Source organism: Bufo bufo, chromosome 1, assembly GCF_905171765.1.
Source record: "Bufo bufo chromosome 1, aBufBuf1.1, whole genome shotgun sequence".
NCBI lineage: Eukaryota > Metazoa > Chordata > Amphibia > Anura > Bufonidae > Bufo > Bufo bufo.
In genome coordinates this window covers 678,750,582-678,776,442 of record NC_053389.1, presented here as the reverse complement: position 1 = coordinate 678,776,442, position 25,861 = coordinate 678,750,582, and the positions used below count along the sequence as shown (strand labels likewise).

Genomic DNA, 25,861 nt, shown 5'->3' with positions numbered 1-25,861 from the left:
GGTGAGAAATCCAGCATACCACAAAGGGTACTTTACTTAAAAGGGAACCTGTCATCACCTTTATGCTGCCCATACTAACTGCAGCATAAAGTAGAGACAGGTGAGATGCTTTCAGGTCTGTCATTTAGAAGTTAAAAGTGGTTGACGAGAACCAGCATCACAATCATTGCAGACTGGGCCTGAAAAGAGTCCCGGCCACCTGAGAAGAGTCCTGGTTATCCATGAATTCCTGCTCTCCTGCTGATGTCTGACCATCTTCTACCTAGTTTTCTCCCTTTCTCTCTAGGAGAGAACTGCCAACCATCAGCAGACGGGTGAGAGAGCAGGAGATTAGGAATAACAAGGACTCTTCTCAGGGAGATCTGACTCTTTTCAAGGCCTGGGCTGCAATGATTATGATGCTGGTTCTCAGTAACCACTGACTTTTAGCTCATGAGCTGCCCTCAGTGAGATCAGCATGAAGTTGATGATTGGTTCTCTTTAAAGGAACACTAAGGCTGGGTTCACACGAGCGGATGCCGTGCGTGGCATCCGCTCCGTGAAAGAGTGCCAAGACCCGATGCAGACTGCAGAGGCACGGAGCAGTAACATGACTGATAATGCTCCGTGCCTCTCTGTGACAACTGTGATTTCGTAGTAAAAATGGTCACAGAGAGGCATGGAGCATTATCAGTCATGTTAATGTTCCGTGCCTCTGCAGTCTGCATCGGGTCTTGGCACTCTTTCACGGAGCGGATGCCACGCACGGCAACCGCTCGTGTGAACCCAGCCTAAACCTCTAAAATCATGAAATAAAAGTCCAACGGTTAAAAGGGTTGTGTTGTGTGGCATATCACTGGAATTGCTACCAATGTCAGACAGGAGTGGGTCCTGTACGCAACTTCAGAACAGACCCCCCCCCCCCCCCCCCCCTAAAGTAAAGGAGAGAGCACCGCGCAAGCATGGCCACCCTCCATTTCTATGGGAGTTCTCTGGTGGCATATCCTAGCGATATGCCACCAATTTCTGAGAAGAGACAACCCCTTTCAGAAAGCGGCAGGAACAAGCCCTTCTGCTGAAATCTTGCAAGCACAGTGGGAGCCCTTTCCACCCAGCCTCCTCCATCCTCTGCTGGAGACCAGCTAGGGGCACCAGCATGTTGTCACTGAACTTTGGGGAATAGGGGGGAAGGCCTGGCTCCTATTGATTATTATAGTGCATATAAACTGTATAATGAATAAGGTCCTGATGCAGTAATTATGTGGAGCTCCAGGCAAGAATTACACCTGGAATAGGTGAGTTTTATATGTTGCTTGTTTTCATTTATATTTTTTCTGCAGCTTGAGAAAGAAAAATGCCATCCATCATTCCCAAGTTCCTGAAAGGGAAATCTGGCAGGCAATGACAATTGGTATTCAAAAAGGGGATTTCACTAGGTAGTTATCATATCTTCATTACAGCTCCACGTTGTTTACTACCCAGCTTTCCAGGGATCCTGAAAGGCAAGTCTGGCAAGCTATGGCACAATTTGATAGTGAGAGGGGGATTTGTATATTCATTAGATCTCGCCATATATTTTATATACATATACAGTGGCATACAAAATTTTGGGAACCCCTGGTCACAAGATTTTTTATCTTTTACATTTTCAAGATATCAAAAAAGGAAAAAGGGGCCAAAGCAAAAAACCCTGGGCACCCTGCATGGTTAGCACCTAGTAGCACTCCCATTGGGAAGTATCACAGCTTGTAAATGATTTTTGTAGCCAAGAGTCTTTCAATTCTTGTTTGAGGGATTTTTATGCATTCTTCCTTGCAAAAGTCTTGCAGTTCTGTGAGATTTCTGGGCTGTCTTGCACACACTGCTCTTTTGAGATCTATCCTCAGATTTTCAATGATGTTCAGACCAGGGGACTGTGATGGCCATGGTAAAACCTCCAGATTGTTCCTTTTGAAGAAAGAAACATAAGCTTTTGCATGAAAGCTCATGTGTCCGTGCAACTACGAAGAGGTATGCACTGTGTGATTGAGAAGTATAGCGCCTTATGAAACATACCACGATTTTTGAAGTTAGATTCATGTGCACATGTTTCTTGCAGATTTTGATGCCGTTTTGCTGCAGACCTCACCCCTGCATTGAAAAGCGTGAAATCCGCACAAAGGAACCACAAAAATTAACAAGCTGCGGATTTAAAAATTTGATTGGTAGGTCAATTAACTGCACAGAACAAAAAGCAAAGTGTAGATGAGATTTGTGAAATCTCATGCACTTCGTTGGTACTGTATAAGGCCTCATGCACACGATCCGTGATCCGTTTCAGTGTGTCTTCCTTTATTTTCGGAGGACCACCAGACATAGGCCTCCTGCACACGACCGTTTTTTGTTTAAGGTCCGCAAAAACTGGGTCCGTAGGTCCGTGATCTGTGACCGTTTTTTCGTCCGTGGGTCTTCCTTGATTTCTGGAGGATCCACGGACATGAAAAAAAAGTCGTTTTGGTGTCCGCCTGGCCGTGCGGAGCCAAACGGCTCCGTCCTGAATTACAATGCAAGTCAATGGGGACGGATCCGTTTGACGTTGACACAATATGGTGCAATTGCAAACTGATCCGTCCTCATTGACTTTCAATGTAAAGTCACGAGTCCCTATTATACCATCGGATCGGAGTTTTCTCCAATCCGATGGTATATTTTAACTTGAAGCGTCCCCATCACGATGGGAACGCCTCTATGTTAGAATATACCATCGGATATCAGTTAGATCGTGAAACTCAGATCAGACAGTATATTCTAACACAGAGGCATTCCCATGGTGATGGGGACGCTTCAAGTTAGAATATACTAAGCACTGTGTACATGACTGCCCCCTGCCTCTTACAGGGGTCTGTGATCCGCACAATTAACCCCTCAGGTGCCGCACCTGAGGGGGTTAATTGTGCGTATCATAGTCCCCTGTAAGAGATCAGGGGCTGCCAGGCAGCAGGGGGCAGACCCCCCTCGGCCCCCCCTCTATTGTATTATTTTCATTGGTGGCACAGTGTGCGGCCTCCCCTCTCCCCCCCGATCATTGGTGGCAGCGGAGAGCTCCGATCGGAGTCCCAGTTTAATCGCTGGGGCTCCGATCGGTAACCAGGGCAACCAGGACGCTACTGCAGTCCTGGTTGCCATGGTTACTTAGCAATATTAGAAGCATCATACTTACCTGCTGCGCTGTCTGTGACCGGCCGGGAGCTCTTGCTACTGGTAAGTGACAGGTCTGTGCGGCGCATTGCTTAATGATCTGTCACTTACCAGAAGGAGGAGCTACCGGCCGGTCACAGACAGCGCAGCTTCTAATATTGCTAAGTAACCATGGCAACCAGGACTGCAGTAGCGTCCTGGTTGCCATGGTTACCGATCGGAGCCCCAGCGATTAAACTGTGACTCCGATCAGAACTCTCCGCTGCCACCAATGATCAGGGGAAGGGGGAGAGAGGGGAGGCCGCACACTGTGCCACCAATGAAAATAATACAATAGAGGGGGGGGGGGGGGGGGGGGGAGGCCGCACACTGTGCCACCAATGGAAATAATACAATAGGGGGGGGGGGAGAGGGGAGGCCGCACACTGTGCCACCAATGAAAATAATACAATAGAGGGGGGGGGGGGGGGGGCCGCACACTGTGCCACCAATGGAAATAATACAATAGGGGGGGGGGGGGGGGGGAGGCCGCACACTGTGCCACCAATGGAAATAATACAATCGAGGGGGGGGGGGGGGGAGAGGGGAGGCCGCACACTGTGCCACCAATGAAAATAATACAATGGAGGGAGGGGGGGCCGCACTGGCCACCAATGAAATTAAAACTGGGGAGGGAGGGGGGTCTGTCCCCTGATCTCTTATAGAGGGCTATGATATGCACAATTAACCCTTTAGGTGCAGCACCTGAGGGGTTAATTGTGCGGATCACAGCCCCCTGTAAGAGATCGGGTGCTGCCAAGTAGCAGGGGGCAGTCATGTACACAGTTCGTAGTATATTCTAACTAGAAGCGTCGCCATCACTATGGGAACGCCTCCGTGTTAGAATATACTGTCTGTTCTGAGTTTTCACGAAGTGAAAACTCAGCTCTGAAAAAGCTTTTTTTATGCAGACGGATCTTCGGATCCGTCTGTATGAAAGTAACCTACGGCCACGGATCACGGACGCGGATGCCAATCTTGTGTGCATCCGTGTTCTTTCACGGACCCATTGACTTGAATGGGTCCGTGAACCGTTGTCCGTCAAAAAAATAGGACAGGTCATATTTTTTGGACGGACAGGAAACACGGATTACGGATGCGGCTGCAAAACAGTGCATTTTCCGATTTTTACACGGACCCATTAAAAGTCAATGGGTCCGCAGAAAATCACGAAAAACGGCTCAATGGACACTGAATAAAACGGTTGTGTGCATGAGGCCTAAAACTGTTGCTTTTCCACGCAAGAATCTGCAACATTTGAAAGTAGCCATAGGGTAGGTACAAAAACAGAACACGGCACAACGGCCACGGGTGCACACAAACTGTCGTGTGCAGGAGGCCATAAAGGAATGTAAAAAAAAAGTCAAACAGGTTTGCCATGCAAATGATAGGAAAAAAACGGACGACAATCTTGTGTGCCTCCGCATTTTTTAGCGGTCCCATTGATTGAATGGGTCCGCGAAGCGTTTTCCGCAAAAATAATAGGACAGGTTATATTTTTTTGACTGACTGGAACCACAGATCACGGACACGGATGGCAAACTGTGCATTAGCCGAGTTTTCAACGGACCCATTGAAAAATCAATGGGTCCGCAGAAAATCACGAAAAACGGCTCAATGGACACTGAATAAAACGGTCGTGTGCATGAGGCCTAAAACTGTTGCTTTTCCACGCAAGAATCTGCAACATTTGAAAGTAGCCATATGGTAGGGTTTATATGCAGAAAATCTACAGCACATCACTAGCTAAAAAGATTTAGGCAGTATTATTAAATCTGCCCCAAAGTAAGAGCGTACACTCACCCCCGGATGAGTAAAAAAACACATTTCCCGAACTCAGGTTCGTTTCCAAGTGTACCTTGGAACCGAACCAGAGTTCGGGAAATGGTTTTTTACAGTACAGATTAATTTATTAAGTTATTACCTGGAGTCTCAAGTCTTCGCAAAGCAATAACTTTGGCTCATTGGAGCCAATACATTCTAATACCGTACGGAGCTCCTGCTCCGGACAGTATTAAAACAAAGTTTTATGCAAATCGACTTCGGATGTTTCATCCGAAGTCAATTCGCTCATCCCTAGGGACGAGCCTCCCTAGCATGGCGGGTGACTCTAGGGAGGTTAGTCCCGTTGCGGCCTGCTATTGGTTCCTCCTCGAGATGCAGTGGACGTGCGGGCATCAGGAGTGAAATAAAGTATAACCTATATGAGGATAGGTCACCAATATCATATCCCTGGGAGGTAAAACACCTGGCACCACCCACCAATAGGCTGCCAGCAGGAAGTCAGCGCTGCAGATGGCGACCAAAATAGTCGCCAATGCGTCTTAAAATTTTCAGATGGCGACAAGACTTAGCATTCTCGCCATTTGCGACACAGCTGCCGCACTGTAGCTAGATATTGCGGCGGGGCATGGGAGCCAATAGTTCCTTGCCCCGCTGCCGATCACCTACTCTACAGACCTGAGGTCTATTTGGTAATGAAATCCCAGCGCAGGCGGGCGTGATTACATCACGCCCGCCTGTGCCGAGACGCACAGCAGTGAGGTGTGCACGTCTGCGTTGCATCATCCCGGGCCGTACCAGAAGCTAGTGAGTGCCAGCGAAAGGACACAGGTGCATAAGGGGGGCACATTACTTGCCATAAGGGGGGCACCAGAGGGCAGTATGGGGGCAAATTACTATTGTGGAGCATATTTCTACTGTGGAGGCAGTGGGGGGAGTAATTACTATGTGCGTGAAAATTACTATATAGGGCAGTGTGGAAAAAAATAAAATAAAAAAAATTACAGAAAAATCTTACGCGTCCGTAACAAACTCTAAAGACGCGAGATGCGGCTGAACGAATTTGTCATGGCGGTCTGGGTCAAACTGAGGGGAAGAGGAAAGAAGATCTACATGACAGTAAATGTCACTGGATGTAACAGGTATGTGGTGCTGTATTCTCCTACATGTAGTGCTGGCTTTTTACTGTGACCTGTGTTTCATCTACTCAGTCTTTTTTTAATTTTTATTATTATAATTAGATATATTTTCAATTTGGCGACTAAAAATTTTATTTGGCTCCTAAATTTTGCAGTTTAGGAGGCAATGGCCCCTGTTTATTTTTTAGTCTGGTGAACTGAAGTGTACAGAGCCAGAAGCGGGCAGCACAGTACACCATGTAGTGGCCATGTCTGGTTACTGCAGCTCATCCCCCATTCACTGGAACAGGGCCAGTACACAGCGTACAGCACCACCTGCTTTCAAATCCTTACACTGTGTTCCGGGTGTCTCTACCCACCCCCTCCCCCCCTCCAAATTTATTCTCAGGACGGGCCATCATATTGATATCCAGGAAAAAGCCTTTGACTTAAACTATATACGCATTTTTTTTAAAAAAAAATTTTTAAACTGGACAGAATAATGTGACAGAAATGTATTCTACCTGCCAAGAAGGATGAAAACCTGAGAGAACAGAGGCCAGCTGACGCCAAATGATTTGCCTATAGTAAAATACAACTGAAGTCAACTGGCCCTTTAATGGAAACAATCCCTTTGTGGTTTTTTTCCCCCTGCAACAAACCACATGTGTAAGCAGGGCCTAAAGCAGTTCTTGTACTGGCAGCGTAACTATTCACGTCTAATGATTACGGCTAGAAAAGTGCTGCTTTTGAGTGGGAGAAGAAGCTGTAATTACCCAGCACCGCCATTACAATCTATACCGTGTGCAGGAAAACAATGAAGAGGGCGCAGCACTTGCATGAACAGCCGATCAGTGGGATACTGAGTGTTGGACCCCCACCTACCCGATATTGATGATAGGTTATTAGCATTATTTAACCGTACGACCCCTTTAACAAGAATAAATGCTAAAATATATTGCGTTTATCCAGGTGGAGATTATTCTATTTTAACATTTAGAGTAAGAAATACTGTATACAATAAGGCAAGGGTACTAAAGAACTTTTCTTTTTGCCATCGGTTGAAAGTCCGGGCTGCCAAAAAAGGAGTGATGTTTTGCAACAAGCCACACCACTAATTCAACCCAATTCCGTTTTGCAGCTCAGACTTCTATTATGACGGAATGCCTCTAAAGGCATTCTGTTATGCATTCCGTCATAGATTTGCGTTATTGTCCGCGGTTATGGAATCCATAATGCAATTCTGCTTTTACCACCGAACGAATTTCAAAATATGAAATTCACTCATCTCTAGAAACGACTAAAGGAGGAGACGTCTCTGAAGTGAGTGAACTGTGCTCCAGCTCTGATCCAGTCAGTGTGGGCGAGACCCTGGCCCCACACCTCATGGTATTAGTAACTAACCAATTAGTCTGGGCTAGTATATTTACCATGTACAGACATGCCAGGATTAACGATTTTCAACAAGGTTTTAGAATAACTTGCATACTTGTGCAAAAAAGAAGGTAATGCGAACCTTTGCAATGACCTATAATTTACAACTCAGGCCTGGTGGAGGGAGTTTTAAAGAGCATCTGTCAGCACGATAAACTCTAGTAAACCTACTACTGCCTTGTAGGGTTGATCATGCCGAGTGCAACACCACCTTTCTTGCAGCAAATCAGATGGGTTGTTTTAGAGAAATCTGGACTTTTATGCTTATGATAATGAGGTGCTTGGGGCACCGAGCAGCTGGCCTAGCCCCTCGGACCAAAGCTTCCCCTCCTGCACTGATTGACAGAGCCAGGTATCCTCAATGTTCAGATGCCTGGCCCTGAAATCTCACATGGACCAGTGAGTACAGTTGGCGCATGTATGGATCTCAGAGCGGGAAGGCCAGCTCCTGGGTGCACCGAGCACTTAAAAATAAAAGTGCAAGTGTCTCTAAAACGCCACATCCGATTGCTCAGCAGAGGGGTTGTTGTGGTCAGCATAATCAACCCTACCTAGGTATGCCTAGATTACTAGGATTGATCACATTGACAGATTCTCCTTAATTTAACACTATTAAAATGTTTTTGTTCCCATTTCTTGGGAAAAATTTTTGCAATTTGGAGGAATCCCAAATTTATTCTAAACAAACATTACTAGGACACTCGTTCTTGATCTCTGGCCCATTCAAACAACCCAAAAAGCAGCTGACAAGCAAATAAACTTGTTTGTCAACCGACTGGATCTTGAATGTGAACATAAAAATCAAAATGCCCGCAGCACATCTCTCTAGGTAAACAGAAATGCTGCCCGACAACATATAAACTGTATGGGGGATGAATAATAGTAGGTGGACACTACAGATTGCATTAGTCCATGTAGTTATTTAGACTATGACCACTCAAGTTGTTCTATCATTGACTGGTCCGAGATCAAAAAACAAAAAACTAAGACTCATGAAAGAATAATGCAGTCTAGGAATAGAGTGGTTCCTCAAGTTACAATATTAATGGATTCCAGACGACCATTGTATGTTGAAACCATCGTTTCTTGAGGCCATTGTATTCTGAGGGACCACTGTTATCGCACAGGTTATCGCTACCCAGCATTCATAGTAACGTTCGTTAGCAACGATGGGGTGGTGCAAGCGCTCGTTCATCGGGTAATCCGATTGTTTGTGCGTATGCAAAAATTTTTGTTTACCGACAGCCGATTATGCTGTGCAAACACAATCTCCTGGTGGCCATGAATGCCATCACTCGTCCCCATACTGACTAGCTGTTTGCCACCAGGAGATTGTGTTTGCACAGCATAATCAGCTGTCGGAAAAACAAGAATTTTTTGATCGCTCCTCTCCATACTATGGAGAAGATTGCTGCATTTGCATGCAACAATCTTCTCCATCAGTGGTCAGCAGTTTGTCAGGAAGTAACGCTGTGGCATTCTCACCGCTTCCCATAGGCCAGTGACCTCACCACTGTCAAGTGGCCTGGGCGCGGCTCAGCCCCATTGAAGTGAATGGGTATGAGCTGCGCCCAGGCCACATGACAGTGGTGTCTTATCACTACATCGTATTTTTCCCTATAAAGAAGGTGTTGGCAAAACACCTGAAAAACGCCAAGAGCTATACCATGCTGCGTTTTTGAAAAAGCAGCAAGAAAGACAAAACCACCACTTAAGGGCGCATTCAGACGACCGTATGTGTTTTGCGGACTGCCCTATGACAGAAATGCCTATTCTTATGCGCTATAGCAGACAAGAATGGGACATGCTCTATATTTTTTGCGGGGCCACGGAATCGAAGTACAGATGTAGACAGCATCCATTGAAATTAATGGGTCTGCATCCGTCCCGCCAAATACAAATGTCCTATTCTTGTCAGTTTTGCGGACAAGAACAGGCATTTCTAACAAATGACAGAACATGCTGATCGGCAAAATGCCAGTATGCGTGTTTTTCAAAACGCAAAATGGATACACTCATGTGAATGCCCCTAATGAACAAAGATGCCAGAGGCAAAATAAAAAAATAAAAAAACTTTGTCTCCTGCTTCATATTTCCCATAGACCTTCGGTTAACATCTGGGAGCACGTGTTTTTTATTGCAAAAACCCCAAAAATGCAGAAAACCACCACTAAAAAGCTATGTGGTAAAAGCACCCTTAAAAGAGTTGTCCCAATACATCAAGTTATCCCCCATCCGCTGGGCAGGGGGTAAGTGCCAATCACTTGTATCTGCTGCCCGTTCTTGTGAGGGGGGCTGATCAGACCCCTGGGGCGCAAGATGTTGTAATTGGACAACTCTTGGATGCTTTTAAAATAAACAATGAAACCTAAAAATCCTCTCTAGTTCTAGGAATGGGGGTGCACACGGAGGAGAAGATTTATCTTACTACCCACAGCAAGTATATAGAGAGGTACTCCTGGTCAGCCTTATTCGGGGTCTATTCATTTTAAATGATGTCCCCGTTTAATGAAAGGGAAAACAAACTGTTGTAACACGGACACATTCATATACGCAAGTTTTCATACAGACAAAATGTGAATGCATTACAAGTTTTAGACACAAAAACAGTACAATACAGGATTTATGCCAGAAGGTGTGTATGCCTGATTATTATTTTTTTTAAATAGCGGCAGTCTGTCACTGCCCTCGCCACTTTTCAGAAAGGGGGCATGGCCAACCACCACAACAAATCCATCTTTATTTACGGCAGCTCAGAGCTGCTGGGGGTTTCTGTTTATGGGCACAGACTGCTGGAGGAAGTGTCTAATGTATGACGAGGCCTACGCCGCAGAAAGTGTCAGTCTTGATAAATCTCCCCCATAATACCCTTTTTTAGGTCATACTGTTGTGTTGCTCAACAATGCAGAAGGATTGGGCTTGACTTCAGCAGCAGCAGTGTGCAGACCACAGACTACAGCTTCCATCACACATCACTGACATAGAATGTGTTGGCACAGGCATGCTCAAACTGCGGCCCTCCAGCTGTTGCAAAACTACAACTCCCAGCATGCCTGAACAGCCTACAGCTATCAGCCTTCAGCAGGGCATGGTGGGAGTTGTAGTTTTACAACAGCTGGAGGACCGCAGGTTGAGCATCCCTGTGACAGTTGGCAGATACAGTAAGAACCATTTGGCCCATCTAGTCTGCCCAAAAGTCTTCTCCGTGTCCCCGACTCCCCTTTGGTACATTTTTAGATATTGACTTTATACCACAGTTTCAACAGGAGTCGCTTATATATTCTATATATTATATTTTAAAACCCCTTTAAATCCTGCAATATAGTAACATTATAACAGACTACAAGGCAACTGTAGGAAAATGGGCAAGCGCAGATGGAGACAGCAGAGAAACTTGTGTCCTGCTGAAGTGGTGTGATAGATAAGTAAAGTACACACGCTGGAACAATCTGCACTTTTCTGATGTCAAATTTGTTTTGTAACAGAAAAAAAGGGCCGTGCAAAGCAGACAAGATATCCAATTGGACTCTTCTGTGCTGTCATGGAGATTACCTGAAAGAAACCCAGAAAATATGCTGCAAGACACAAAAGGTCAACAAGGAAGCAGACACAGCGAGGTTCGTGCGTTTCTTCTCCATCGGCTGCAGACAAGTAGAGACGCAGCGCATTTTCAGCCACTTCCTATTTCCAGCTCCTAACAAGAGGTTCTTCCAGAATTACAAGTGCAGACAAATACATGGGAGCACTGGTCACAAAATAAAACTCATCGGTGACGCATGTTAGAAATACAAACACAGCAGACAACAAGCTAAAAGTGATTCTGCCAGCGCGGAAATTCATCGTTCCTGTGCAGCAGATCTTACACTCTAAACAGGGATCTGCTGCGCTGGAATACGGATTCTCTATGACAACCGATCACTGTATGGATTGCTTTCCCCCATACAGCAGAGGTGATGGCGCTCATCCCCAGATACCAGGAGTGCGCTTAGTTCATGATAACTTGCCAGATCAGGTATACGTGTAAAAGGACCCTTAGGCCCCTTTCACACGAGCGTGTCCGGATGCGTTCAGTGATAAATGCGCGATTTCGCAGGCAAAGTCATTCAGTTTTGCCTGCGATCGCGTTCAGTTTTTATTGTGCGGGTGCAATGCGATTTAATGCGTTTTGCACGCATGTGATAAAAAAACTGAATGCATACAAACATTTTTTTAGCAACCATGCGTGAAAAACGCATCGCCTCTGGACTTGCTTGCGGATGCGATGCAATTTTCACGCAGCTCCATTCTCTTCTATTGGGCCAGAGTTGCGTGAAAAATCGCAGACTATAGAACATGCTGCAATTTTTTTACGCAACGCACAATGATGCGTGAAAACCAACGCACATGTGCACAGCCCCATTGAAATGAATGGGTCCGGATTCAGTACAGGTGCAATGCGTTCACCTCACGCATTGCACCCGTGCCGAATACTCGCTCGTGTGAACGTGTCCTTAGCGTGCTGGTACACAGTGCAGTTCTGACATGCATTCAGGATGCAGTTTTCAATTTAGCAGCCTCATTAAACCCTAGTGTTCTACATTGTGGGAATGATTTAAGCGATTTCAGCTAGCTACAATAAAAAACTGCAACCTGAATGCATCATTGAAATGAATGGGTCAGGATTCAGTGCGGGTCACACATTGCACTTGGGCAGAAAACTCGCTCGTGTGAAAGGGGCCTTAGGGCATTTCCCGGGCTGAACACTGCTCCTGTGATACGAACTCAAGGCATTATGATGATTTACAATGCTGTAGTCACTGCAACATGGCAGGACAGTTGAGTAGATCCAAGGTCGGGCAGGAACCCACAGCATTATAAATAGTTATGATGCCATGAGTTTGTGTTACAGCAGCAGCGTTCAGCCCGGGAAATAATGCTCTCACATGGCTTTCTTATGCAAACGCTTGCAATCTTGTTATTTTACACCACTCTCTCCGTTTTGAAAAGAGGATGTGGTTAGCTATGTTATTAAGAAATTAATAAGTTGCACAAATGTCACAAGTCCACTCCAGTGGGGGAAGGGTTGCATAAAAAGTGGAGTGTAACACTAAAGCTGCACCGAACTTTTGATAAATTTGGTGCAAATAATGATAATGTCAACTCAAGGAAAACTGACTGCCAAAAATTTCCCTCATGATAAACTCCCCCCTTGGTGTGTGTAGCGGATAGTGAGGATTTTGCTGATGACAGTCTTTGGGCACAAATTTTTCCATAGATAATTTTGTGCCCATAGACTCATCAGCAAAATCCTCACTATCCGCTACACACACCAAGGGGGGAGTTTATCATGAGGGAAATTTTTGGCAGTCAGTTTTCCTTGAGTTGACATTATCATTTGCACCAAATTTATCAAATGTTAGGTGCCGCTTTAGTGTTACACTCCATTTTTTATGCAACCCTTCCCCCACTGGAGTGGACTTAATTTCTGAATAACACACAACTCACAGAAAAAAAATGCGCCAAAATTATACGCAACTGACCATACTAGCCAATTCCTCAGGCAGACGTTAAAAGCTGAGAACTTTGCCAATATCTTCCAGTCAGGAACATATCGGAGCCCCTCATGCACCACGTCACGGTGTCTCAGCACGCATGGGGTCCTACCACTAAACTGCAATTAACTCACAGCCAGGCTCTCACATGTCTCCATAGTGATATCACAAATTGCACTGTTCAGACCCTGTTCACACACCACAGGCAGTTGAGTGGTAGGACCCCATGCGTGCTGAGACACCGTGACGTGGTGCATGAGGGGCTCCGATATGTTCCTGACTGGAAGATATTGGCAAAGTTCTCAGCTTTTAACATCGGCCTGAGGAATTGGCTAGTATGGTCAGTTGCGTATCATTTTGGTGCATTTTTTTCAGTGAATTGTCTATGCATATTTTTTCATCTGCACAATGTATCATTTTGTGTAAGATGTTCTTGTGGTGCATGCAGTCCGCATCGGCATCCTCCATTGTACGCATTTTTTGCTGGGGATTGCCGTTGTCTGCGGACCTCATGCAGAGGAATTTCTCCCCCAGTTAGACACGCCATAGTGTCTGGGTTTGGAGCATTTTCACCCGTTTAGGCCACTTTTTCCAGTGAGTTTTTGCTCTTAACACAGCAAGGGGCACAAAATATAATATATTAAAAAAAAAAACAGCACAGCAGTATACTCCGGTGGCAGGTGCCAGCGGCTGATGAAGCGAGTAATATAAAGTTGCAAGAAAAAGTATGTGAACCCTTTGGAATGATATGGATTTCTGCACAAATTGGTCATAAAATGTGATCTGATCTTCATCTAAGTCACAACAATAGACAATCACAGTCTGCTTAAACTAATAACACAAAGAATTAAATGTTACAATGTTTTTATTGAACACACCATGTAAACATTCACAGTTCAGGTGGAAAAAGTATGTGAACCCTTGGATTTAATAACTGGTTGAACCTCCTTTGGCAGCAATAACTTCAACCAAACGTTTCCTGTAGTTGCAGATCAGACGTGCACAACGGTCAGGAGTAATTCTTGACCATTCCTCTTTACAGAACTGTTTCAGTTCAGCAATATTCTTGAGATGTCTGGTGTGAATCGCTTTCTTGAGGTCATGCCACAGCATCTCAATCGGGTTGAGGTCAGGACTCTGACTGGGCCACTTCAGAAGGCGCATTTTCTTCTGTTTAAGCCATTCTGTTGTCGATTTACTTCTATGCTTTGGGTCGTTGTCCTGTTGCAACACCCATCTTCTGTTGAGCTTCAGCTGGTGGACAGATAACCTTAAGTTCTCCTGCAAAATGTCTTGATAAACTTGGGAATTCATTTTTCCTTTGATGATAGTAATCCGTCCAGGCCCTGATGCAGCAAAGCAGCCCCAAACCATGATGCCCCCACCACCATACTTCAGTTGGGATGAGGTTTTGATGTTGGTGTGCTGTGCCAATTTCTCCACAGTGTTGTGTGTTTCTTCCAAACTCAACTTTGGTTTCATCTGTCCACAGAATATGTTGCCAGTACTGCTGTGGAACATCCAGGTGCTCTTGTGCAAACTGTAAACGTGCAGCAATTTTTTTCTGGACAGCAGTGGCTTCCTCTGTGGTATCCTCCCATGAACTCCATTCTTTTTTAGTGTTTTACGTATTGTAGATTCGCTAACAGGGATGTTAGCATATGCCAGAGACTTTTGTAAGTCATTAGCTGACACTCTAGGAGTCTTCACCTCATTGAGCAGTCTGCGCTGTGCTCTTGCAGTCATCTTTACAGGACGGCCACTCCTAGGGAGAGTAGCAGCAGTGCTGAACTTTCTCCATTTATAGACAATTTGTCTTACCATGGACTGATGAACAGCAAGGCTTTTGGAGATACCTTTATAACCCTTTCCAGCTTTATGCAAGTCAACAATTCTTAATCGTAAGTCTTCTGAGAGCTCTTTTGTGCGAGGCATCATTCACATCAGGCAATGCTTCTTGTGAAAAGCAAACCCAGAACTGGTGTGTGTTTTTTTATAGGGCAGGGCGGGCAGCTGTAACCAACACCTCCATCTCATCGATTGGACTCCAGTTGGCTGATACCTCACTCCAATTAGCTCTTGGAGAGGTCATTAGTCTAGGGGTTCACATACTTTTTCCACCTGCACTGTGAATGTTTACATGGTGTGTTCAATAAAAACATGGTAACATTTAATTCTGTGTTTTATTAGTTTAAGCAGACTGATTGTCTATTGTTGTGACTTAGATGATCACATTTTGTGACCAATTTGTACATATCCAGCCACGGCCGCCGCAGAGGGAACTTCGCCGGGGGCTCCATGGGCAGGGGAGACCCGGGCACGGACTGTGCCTGGAGGAGGGAAGAGCCGAACCCCGCAAACGACCTCCGGTATGCAGGAAACCACAGGTGATGCAATGCCACAGCAGGGCAACAGAGAAAAAAAGCTAGGGAGCCCAGAAGAGCTCCCAGCACCTCTCTGGCATTCCTTCCTTGACAGGACAAAAACACTGGCGATGAGGGGACGGGGTGGGGTTTTTAACCTCTGTTCTTTCCTGACCTATCAGAGGAAGGCAATCTCAGGTTGTGCTGTCATGGAGACGACTAGGGAAATATATATATTTATAGAAAATTTTGTGCCCCTTGCTGGGTATATATTGTGACACAGCTAGGGGTTTTGTATGGGAATGCAGGTATTTTCCTCCCAACATGTGCAGCTGGGCCAGGTGAGCTCAAATACCGGTCCAGGTTTTGGCAGCACCTGGCTGTTCTTTCATAGGCAGCTGGGCTCAAAGTCAGGGCTGTATCCATGTATGAGGCTTGTGGCTGGATGCATGCCTGCGACCTGTCTGGGAGGACAAGGGAACAACATCCAGGACTGGGACTCTTTCTGGGGGAGAGGTTGGGCATACACTCCAGGATCTGTGCTTTGCGAATCCGCAATTTGCATGAGGCCTTAGGCTAGTTTCACACTAGCGCTAAAATCCTCCTGCAGAGGAAACGCCTGCTGGAATTCATAGAATCCAGCATAGCCAGATACTACCTTTCTCCGTCGGGAATGACTAACTATAAAAGGGACCTAGTGGGGGCCCAGCCTACTGCAAGCAATGGTTTTTGCCGAACCGAATTGCAGCAGTAACGGTCAATGGGGCCTGGCTGTACTCTGGCAGGCTGTTCCTCTGCTGGAAGATTATAGCGCTAGCATGCAACTAGCCTTACAGATCAGGCACAGTAGGCAGACTATGCTTTTCCATATACCTGCAAGCAAATATTACATAGACACAAATACACACACAAAACTTAAGCTGCGCTGCGTTTGGTTGCTTCAGCCAATGAAGACAGTGTTTTTTTTTTTTTAAATAGTTTCATAATTCTGTACTTTTCTTTAGCAAAATGCAAGGGCAGACCTCTGAGGACTGTTTTGAGGACCTCTGAGGACTTATGCAGTTGCACACATTGTGTGAGCTTGGTCTAAAAGGGATTGGCTTTTTTTCTTGTATATTTTATTATTATTATTTTTTTTACTTTGATACACTTGTATCTGCACAGATGGATCCGCACAGATAATGCAAACGCTTTTTTTTTTCAGTTTGCTTCATGATAATGCAAACGGATCCGTTTTGACTTAAACTGAAAGTCAATGGGAGGCGGATCCGTTTTCAATTGCACCATATTGTGTCAGTGAAAACGGATCCGACCCCATTGACTTACATTGCAAGTCAGGACGGATCCGTTTGGCTACGCATAGTCAGGCGGACATCAGAACGCTGCAAGCAGCGTTTTGGTGTCCTCCTCCAGAGCAGAATGGAGGCTGAACGGAGGCAAACTGATCCTTATCCATTCAGAATGCATTGGGGCTAAACTGATCCATTTTGGGACGCTTGCGAGAGCCCTGAAACGGATCTCACAAGCGGACCCAGAAACGCCAGTGTGAAAGTAGCCCTATTGGGGAGCAGCTGCATTTAGGGGAGAAACACCTGAATAATAAAGGCTTTACCGTTCGGTATACTCAAACCTAATACAGTCTAATGCATTAGCATTTCAAAGTTGGCCTACATTTACTATTGTGGCTGCTTCTGAATTCTGGTGCAGTTGGTGCCAAAATTTGGCATCTTATTTCAGACACGTTTACGAGACAAGTAAGACAAAAAAAAATATCCACCATGCTGAAGAAGGAAAAGGGCTGTGGCTTAAGATGCAGCAAGGATCATAAAATGAATCATATGCACGTAGCTGAATCAACCTAAATTGGAAAAGTCATCAACCTCAATGTAAGAACATGCCAATAGGTAAATTGTAGTAAAGAACAGTGTTTTCGTTAGGCTACTTTTACACTGGCGTTTTGGCTTTCCGTTTGCGAGATCCGTTCAGGGCTCTCACAAGCGGTCCAAAACGGATCAGTTTTGCACTAATGCATTCTGAATGGAAAAGGATCCGCTCAGAATGCATCAGTTGTTTGCCTCCGATCAGTCACCATTCCGCTCTGGAGACGGACACAAAAAAACTGCTTGCAGCGCTTTGGTGTCCGTCTGACGAAACTGAGCCAAACTGATCCATTCTGACACACAATGTAAGTCAATGGAGACGGATCCGTTTTCTATGACACAATAGAAAACGGATCCGTCCTCCATTGACTTTCAATGGTGTTCAAGACTGATCCGTCTAGGCTATATTAAAGATAATACAAACGGATCTGTACTGAACGGATGCAGACGTTTGTATTATCTGAACGGATCCGTCTGTGCAGATCCATGACGGATCCGCACCAAACCAGAGTGTCAAAGTAGCCTTAGTTACGGAACATGCCTTAAAGAGTCCCTGTGCTTTCACACAATTTCATTTAATAGAATGGTGCAAATAGAAAATCTCTAAATCACTTCATTTAAAAAATCTGCCTGCATACACTTGAAAAAAAGCTGTAGTCATGGCCACTAGGGGTCTTCCACCTAATTTGCAGTCCACTGCCTTTTGTCGGGCAAGATCCGTCCTTAGTAAGGGTAGGTTCACATCAGGTTTTAAACCTCCATTTGATGTATAAGGCTACTTTCACACTAGCGTTCGGGGCTCCGCTTGTGAGTTCCGTTTGAAGGCTCTCACAAGCGGCCACGAATGGATCCGTCCAGCCCTAATGCATTCTGAATGGATGCGGATCCGCTCAGAATGCATCAGTTTGGCACCGTTTGTCCTCCGCTCCGCTCAGCAGGCGGACACCTGAACGCTGCTTGCAGCGTTCGGGTGTCCACCTGGCCGTGCGGAGGCATACGGATCCGTCCAGACTTACAATTAGTCAATGGGGACGGATCCGTTTGAAGGTGACACAGTATGGCTCAATTTTCAAACGGATCCGTACCCCATTGACTTTCAATGTAAAGTCAAAACGGATCCGTTTGCATTACCATGAACAAAAAAAATCTAAGCGTTTGCATTATAGGTGCGGATCCATCTGTGCAGATACCAGACGGATCCGCACCTAACGCAGGTGTGAAAGTAGCCTAAGTTAGGGGGGAAAAAAAAAAAAAGGAGAGAAAAGTGGGGGCGTATCTGAGCTAGCTGAGATCCTGAGCCGGATAAAAGAACTGATTCTACACAGCTTTTGAAGATTATAGGAGCCTCTTTTGTGTCTGTGCAATTTCCCCCATGTATTCTGTGAGCTCCAGAGCTGGAAACAAACCTAGTGGGAAGTAAAGGAAAGGACGTCACAGCAGTATTGGCCAGTGCTGGCAGATTTCACAGAAGGGAGACGCCCCCTGCTTCTTATTGAAATGCATCTAGCCGTGCAGCTGAAGAGTGGCATAATATGGCTGAAAGACATAAGATAAGGCAGAAAAAGACCTGGTACTTCAGTTACGAATGTAAACAGACTTTTTTTTTTAAACTCTGCTACGTTTAAAGAGTACCTGAACATGGTGCAGAAAATCTGCAAGAAATCAGCACCAAAACTGCACAAAATAACACACGTAAATCTGCACTATTTATTGCCGTTTTGGTGCAGATTTTCTGTTTAGGTTAACAACCCCATTGAAGTCTACAGGAAAACCCCTCTACACAAGTTGTAGAATCGCACAAACAATTGAGGTCTTGCAGATTTTAAAATTATGCTGCATCAAAATTCCCATGAAAAAAACTGCATGTAATCCACATATTGTGCAGTTACTCTAAACCCTTTTAAGCCAAGTTCACAAGAGAGTGTTTGGCAAGGAAAACACACCAATTGCCGCTTTAAGTGCTTTTCCAGCCTGAACACTTCTCCTCCATCCCAAACTCACAGCATCATAATGACTTAAAGGGAACCTGTCATCAACTTTATGCTGATCTCACTGAGGGCAGCATAAAATAGTGATAGAAATGCTGATGTCAGCGCTGTGTCACTCATGAGCTAAAAGTAAGGGGTGGCCGAGAACCAGCATCATAATCATTGCAGCCCAGGCCTTGAAAAGAGTCAGATCTGCCTGAGAAGAGTCCTGGTTATTCCTAATCTCCTGCTCTCACCCGTCTGCTGATGGTTGGCAGTTCTCTCCTAGAGAGAAAGGGAGAAAACTAGGTAGAAGACGGTCAGTCATCAGCAGGGAGAGCAGGAATTCATGGATAACCAGGACTCTTCTCAGGTGGCCGGGACTCTTTTCTAGGCCTAGTCTGCAATGATTTGTGATGTTGGTTCTCGGCAACCACTTCCTTTTAAATGACCGACCGCTGAAATCAACTCACCTGTCTCTATTCTGCCGTTAGTATGGGCAGCACAAAGTAGATGACAGTTTCCCTTTAAGATGCCATCACTCCCTGCCCAAGCCATGGGTCTACTGTACTGTAGTCACAGGATTATACGAGTACAGTCCAGTAGACCTGCGGTCGGGCACAAACTCACAACAACATAGATCATTATGATGCTGTATGTTCAGGTTAGAGGAGCAGTGTTCAGTCTGGAAATGCAGTCATCACAGTGTTTAATGGAATGAACATGCTCATATGACACTGGCCTTAAGAGTTCAGTCATCTCATTCACTGACTTTTTATAACCCCATTACATATCCACTCATAAGGTAAGGGGACGTTATCTGCAGGTTAGAGCAGAGGGCAGCTAGCAGGCCTCAGCTCTAGCAGACCTGGGCATTAATCTGAATGGGGCACAGAATTCTGGTGGTTTCCAGTGCGGGCGAGATGCACAGCGGATCACATAATAAATAGGGGTTGTTGAGACAAGTTATACAGAGCTAGAGAGCTGTGAGCGGAATAAATGTTTCCTGACCACATCGTTAATGAATTCATAACACTATCGGACGAGCCAAGTTCAATAGCTCAGAGCCATTCTGCATGTCTGAACAACGGCACTATAGGTTTTATCCCATTCATGAAAACAGTATATTTAGTTATTAAAATAAGTTGTGCTGTTACAAGTCAATGTATGGTTCATGGGACAACTGCAGGATGGGGCAGATTTATCAGAATGGCCATTTTGCACAGAGAAATAATTAATCGTTCAGCTTTCATGTTAGCAACATCAGAAATAGAGCGGATCTCTAGACAATGTTGATAAATGAGGACCACTACATCAATTCCATCATAATTCATAGTAGAAAACAGGTCTCGGCACAAAAAAAATAAAAAAATATATAGGTATATTTTTCTAAAATGCTGAAAAAGGGGAGTTGTTAGGGGCAGTGATAGGGGAGTGTCTATGTAACTAGCGGGGTGGGAGGAGCTATAAACTAGCTGGGTGTTAGGGGCAGTGATAGAGGAGTGTCTATGTAACTAGCGGGGTGGGAGGAGCTATAAACTAGGTGGATGTTGTTAGGGTCAGTGATAGGGGAGTGTCTATGTAACTAGCGGGGTGGGAGGAGCTATAAACTAGGTGGGCGTTAGGCGAGGTGCTGGAGCTGTGCCAGAGAAAAGAAGTCATCATGGGTTTGGTTGGATACAGCAACAGGAAGTGAGACATACAGGATATAACAAACCAGAATGATGTGTTTACACAGTAAAAACAGGTCAGGAAAGCCCAAATGGGAAAAGAGAATACATAGGGAATGGGTTCAATGTTTAATCATAGTAGACCCAGAAAACCCCTTTAAGGCTCCAGTCAGAGCAATATTAGTACAATTATAATTCGCAATTACTAGACAATCCATCTATGGATGAACTATCTTCACAATCTGGTGCGCATTATCTTCTGGAGGAACAAAGGACCACACATCAGACATCATAAGGCAGCTGTCTCCAAACTAGACTGCTGGCCATCTATATGGTTAGCTTTAGGAATTGAAAGACTTCTTTACTGCATTACTTTCTTCAGTCTGCTGCAATGACTCTTAGCAGATCAAAATTAACTAAGGATGGATATCTGCAAAGATCTTATGCCGAGAGACAAGCAGCGACACCTCACAGGGCCCAAGCACATGGCCGTAAAAGGGATTTCATATTCATTTGTCCTCCATACGCCTCAGATTTCACTGTACTGTTTCTAGGAGAGAATATCTCCCTACACATAAAGTCCCAACAGTCTGTACATCGCGGTGCAAAAAAAAAAAAAGCACTCACAAAGGCTCTGTGCATGAGACTGAATCCCAATGCCCTATGAAATCCAGCCCTAGTGGAATCTTGCATGAAATCATCTCCCCTGACTTCAGAGAATAAGCATCTCCGGTAGAGCTGATCATGCACTTTACCAAGACGGCTAAACTGAGTCGTAAGACCAACAACTGCAGCAGGGGCATAACCAGATTTAGGGTACTGCCACATAGCAAGGTTAGTTATGCAGTTTTTAAAAGCCAAAACCAGGAGTGGATAGGTTGTATCTGCCTGTAATATTTTCTCTTCTGTTAGGATCCACACCTGGTTTTGGCTTCAAAAACTGCATTAAAAAGAAATTGACGTTAAACTCAATGTCAGATTATGGCATATCCTAGTATAACATTAGCGGCATCTATTCTGCTGGACATGGAAAATCGTTGAATTTCATAGGTTTTCCCCAAAGGATTGGTCTACTGTAATCACTCCTGAAGCTATAGCATGACTTCATTAGGTGTGGATCCAAAGCAAATCCCTCAAATATTTTTATATGAAAATGGGTCTTCCCTGCACATATCAAACATCACATCATCCAAAAAAACAAGTGATTTAGGCTACTTTCACACTGGCGTTTTGGCTTTCCGTTTGAGAGATCCATTCAGGGCTCTCACAAGCGGTCCAAAACGGACACACAATGTAAGTCAATGGCGACGGATCCGTTTTCACTGGCACAATAGAAAAGGGATCCGTCCTCCATTGACTTTCAATGGTGTTTAAGACGGATCAGTCTTGGCTATGTTACAGATAATACAAACTGATCCGTTCTGAACGGATGCAGACGGTTGTATTATCTGAACGGATCCGCACCAAACGAGTGTGAAAGTAGCTTTATTTGTAAAGAGACCGCTTCTAAAGACAGTCTGAGAAGTTAAGCACCCCAGAAACATTCCTTGCACACTTAGGTATAAAGTACACATCCATCTCACCTAAACCTCCCTGATATAAAGCAGCTAAACACAATGTACTTCTCCATGGTATGGAGAACATCACTTACATAGGAACAGAAATCAAACAATAGAAAAACATAATAGTTACAACGAGAACTATAATAAATGACAGAAGTAATCAATTAGAAAAAGTAGCAGCTCTCACCTGTTGCAAGCACGGATATCAGCCTGGACACGGCTGTTGCTGCAAATTTGTGAAAAATATGATGAAGAAATCCAGCTCTTTAACAACAGGAGACACTTTATTGATGCGGTAAAACCTTTCCAATCCTCATAGGCAAGAATACAGTCTACGCGTTTTTTACCGCATCAATAAAGTGTCTGCTGTCGTTAAAGAGCTGGATTTCTATAATAAATGACAGTTCTGAAAATAAAATATCTCGTCGAGATCCGACCCTCACATTTTCAAAACTCAAGGGCTCAGGAATGAGGAAGGATTGTCAGGGCAGATAAGGAGAAGGAAGCTAGACGTCTACTACTACAATGCAATCACCGATGGGCTCATTTTTCCAGATGATTACCAAAATACAGACCGAGGAAAGAAGCTGTACATGTGGCAGGGAAAAATAGGACACGAGGAAGTCAACTTCATCCCTGGAAGGCACCACTACTACTACACCACTATGTCTGGATCCTTATCTTTCCAATAACAAGCAGGATTTAGCTAAAGACAAATCTAACAGACTATTTCGTAGGAGTCAACTTACTGACGAGGTCAAGAACGTGAGAGGCGAGTGGGCCCCCAACAAAAACACTACCTGACATAACTAGTCCTACTACATAGCTACTGGGAGGATTCGGCACATCACCCCTCCTGCTAGACAGGCTTCAACAGTGGCAGGACATGTCCAAAGACATGGAGAATACCATAGATTTCCATCAGTCTACTCCCATCAGCAGAACCTTACCCGGGCTCACCCAAGACCGACCACCTATGCATACCTAAGGGGGCATTCATACCATCCACGTGACGCCCGTTTTCAGAACCATTGAAGACAACTGGCCTGCTCACAGAGCTTTTATTTTTTTAAACAGCCAGTGTAAAGCAGCGCGAAAAAAAAAAAAAATAATATAATAATAATAATAATAGGACAGGTCACAAACCAACGGCCCCCATACAATGAGCGGCTGCAACACACAAGTGAACCCCAGTAGTAACTTCCCAAGGGTCTCCTGGTACAAAAATTTTACTTTAGAATTGTCTTACTAGTGAAAAACACCAGACTAAGCACGTGGTTTTTGGTTTGTTTTTTACTCTTTTTTCTGGCATTTTTGTACTGCGTCTTACCACTAGCGTTTGTATGTGAAATTATATATATATATATATATATATATATATATATATATATTCTCTATCTATCTCATTTTATATACTCCACAGACCAGTGGTCCTCACCTGTCGACCAGGTCTTACAGATCTCCTTAGTATTGAGCAGGTGAATTAGTGGTGTAGGTATAATTACTGTCAGTGCATCAGGACTTGCCACAGGTATTCATTCTGTGGGATATTCTCAAATCACAACCGGTAGGTGGGTCCCGAGGACCGGTAGGTGGGTCCCGAGGACCGGTAGGTGGGTCCCGAGGACCGGTAGGTGGGTCCCGAGGACCGGTAGGTGGGTCCCGAGGACCGGTAGGTGGGTCCCGAGGACCGGTAGGTGGGTCCCGAGGACCGGTAGGTGGGTCACTCTGTCAGACCGTCAGCTCCAGATATTAGCCGGGTTTTTACTGCAGCAAAAATGCACTAGTGCAAAAAACAAAAATGCAGCAAAAGAAAAAAAAAAAAAAAAAAAAACACTAAAAACTGTGTGAAAGCACCCTAAACTATGTAGTAACTACCCAGCCAACGACCCCAATCACTGGAAGTAATACCTGAATAATATATTATTGTGGTATTATTACCACCAAGTGCAGAATAGGACCCATTACTGTGAGGGTCCTCACTATTGTTAGTGGTGGGGGTGTTCTTACCCAGAAGTAAGTGTCCTGATTGGGGTAACACTAGTATTCGTACCTTCCCAAAAACAGAGGTATAGTACCACTCCAATAAGCGCCAGCTGCATCATTACTTGGGGTGTACAAGTGGGTCAGAGGTGCAGGACTGGGGAGGTCATTAAAAGCCATCTTAGTATTAGCAATATAAGCCCCCCAGTGGGACACGGTACCTGCCCCATAGCCATCCTGGGGGGGTCAGGCGCCCACTTGCCCTTTAGACCCCAGGTAACACGAGCCACTTACCCTGGAGGAGGCTCAGCCAGCGCGAGGCGCCCCGGGGCAGGACATGTTCTCCCGGCCGCTCGTCTCCTCTGGTACGGGATCCCGAAGTGCGAGCGCAGAAGTTTCCCCGACTGTCCGGCTCCCCTCCTGCCTACTTCTTTATGTGGGACGCAGGGGGCAGCGTCATCGCCGTCAAAGCAAGTCTAGTCTCCAAACACCCGCCCCTTCCAGAGCCCGGACGGGGGCGGGGACAAGTGCCAGACTGGAGATTACTCCGGGAAGCACGCCTTGCCTGTGCGCGCGGGGTTCCGGGTCCTTCACTCCGCCGCCTGAGCGCTCACCTGGCTGTAGGAACGCGCTACATGCTCCACGCATGTCCCCGGTAATCCCCCCAAACCCTCCCTCCCCCCCATCACCCGCTCGCCGGGCACTGGCAGCTCTATGGGTGTGTGCTCCGGCCACAGAGAAGAAACGGAGAAGCTGACCGGCCGGACAGGGCGAGAGCTGCGGGGACGACGACGACGACAACAACGGCGGCGGCGGCTGTGGCGATAGCAGCATGGGAGAGGGGCGACCGGGGCTCGTCTTCCTCCTAATCCTCCTCCTCTTCCAGGCGGCGCGCGGGGCTGCTCTGACGACGTGCATGCGCGGCCCGGGCTCAGCGCCTCGTTACCTCAGCCCAGGGCAGCGGATGACATGCCGAGGGCTGACCCCCACTGGCTGCCGCTATGTAGCAGAGCCCACCGTGTAACACTGCCAGGAACTGAGGTGACAGGGGACAGTTAACCCGCTCCTCCCCTGGCATATGGCCTTAGACATACCTAGAAATGCCCTTCTCCACGTCTGGAGCAAGGGTGCACAGCCTTTTTTTTTTATATATATTTATATATTATAATTATAATTTTTTTTATCTGGGGGTCGCGTTGCTATATTTCAAGGGGGAGCAAAACAAATGTCTGTGTTTGCATCGGCCTTTTACAGGGGGGAATGATCGCTACCCCTGTTCCTCCCGCGATCAGTTCTGATTAGGCGTGCATTTTGCGGAACGCACACGGCCGGCACTATGATAGAAATGCCAATTCTTGTCCGCAATTGCAAGACCA

The 25,861-nt window shown here is 45.6% G+C and overlaps 1 protein-coding gene across 1 annotated transcript in view; it reads right to left on the bottom strand.

Moving 5' to 3' along the window:
* The window catches only part of FURIN (furin, paired basic amino acid cleaving enzyme), a 205,906-nt gene extending 180,288 nt beyond the window's left edge, over positions 1 to 25,618 (bottom strand). The window contains exon 1 of the mRNA XM_040414111.1: positions 24,780 to 25,618. The gene's annotated coding sequence lies outside the window, so the exon portion shown is untranslated. The remainder of the gene's footprint in view (positions 1 to 24,779) is intronic.
* Positions 25,619 to 25,861: the final 243 nt, after the last annotated feature.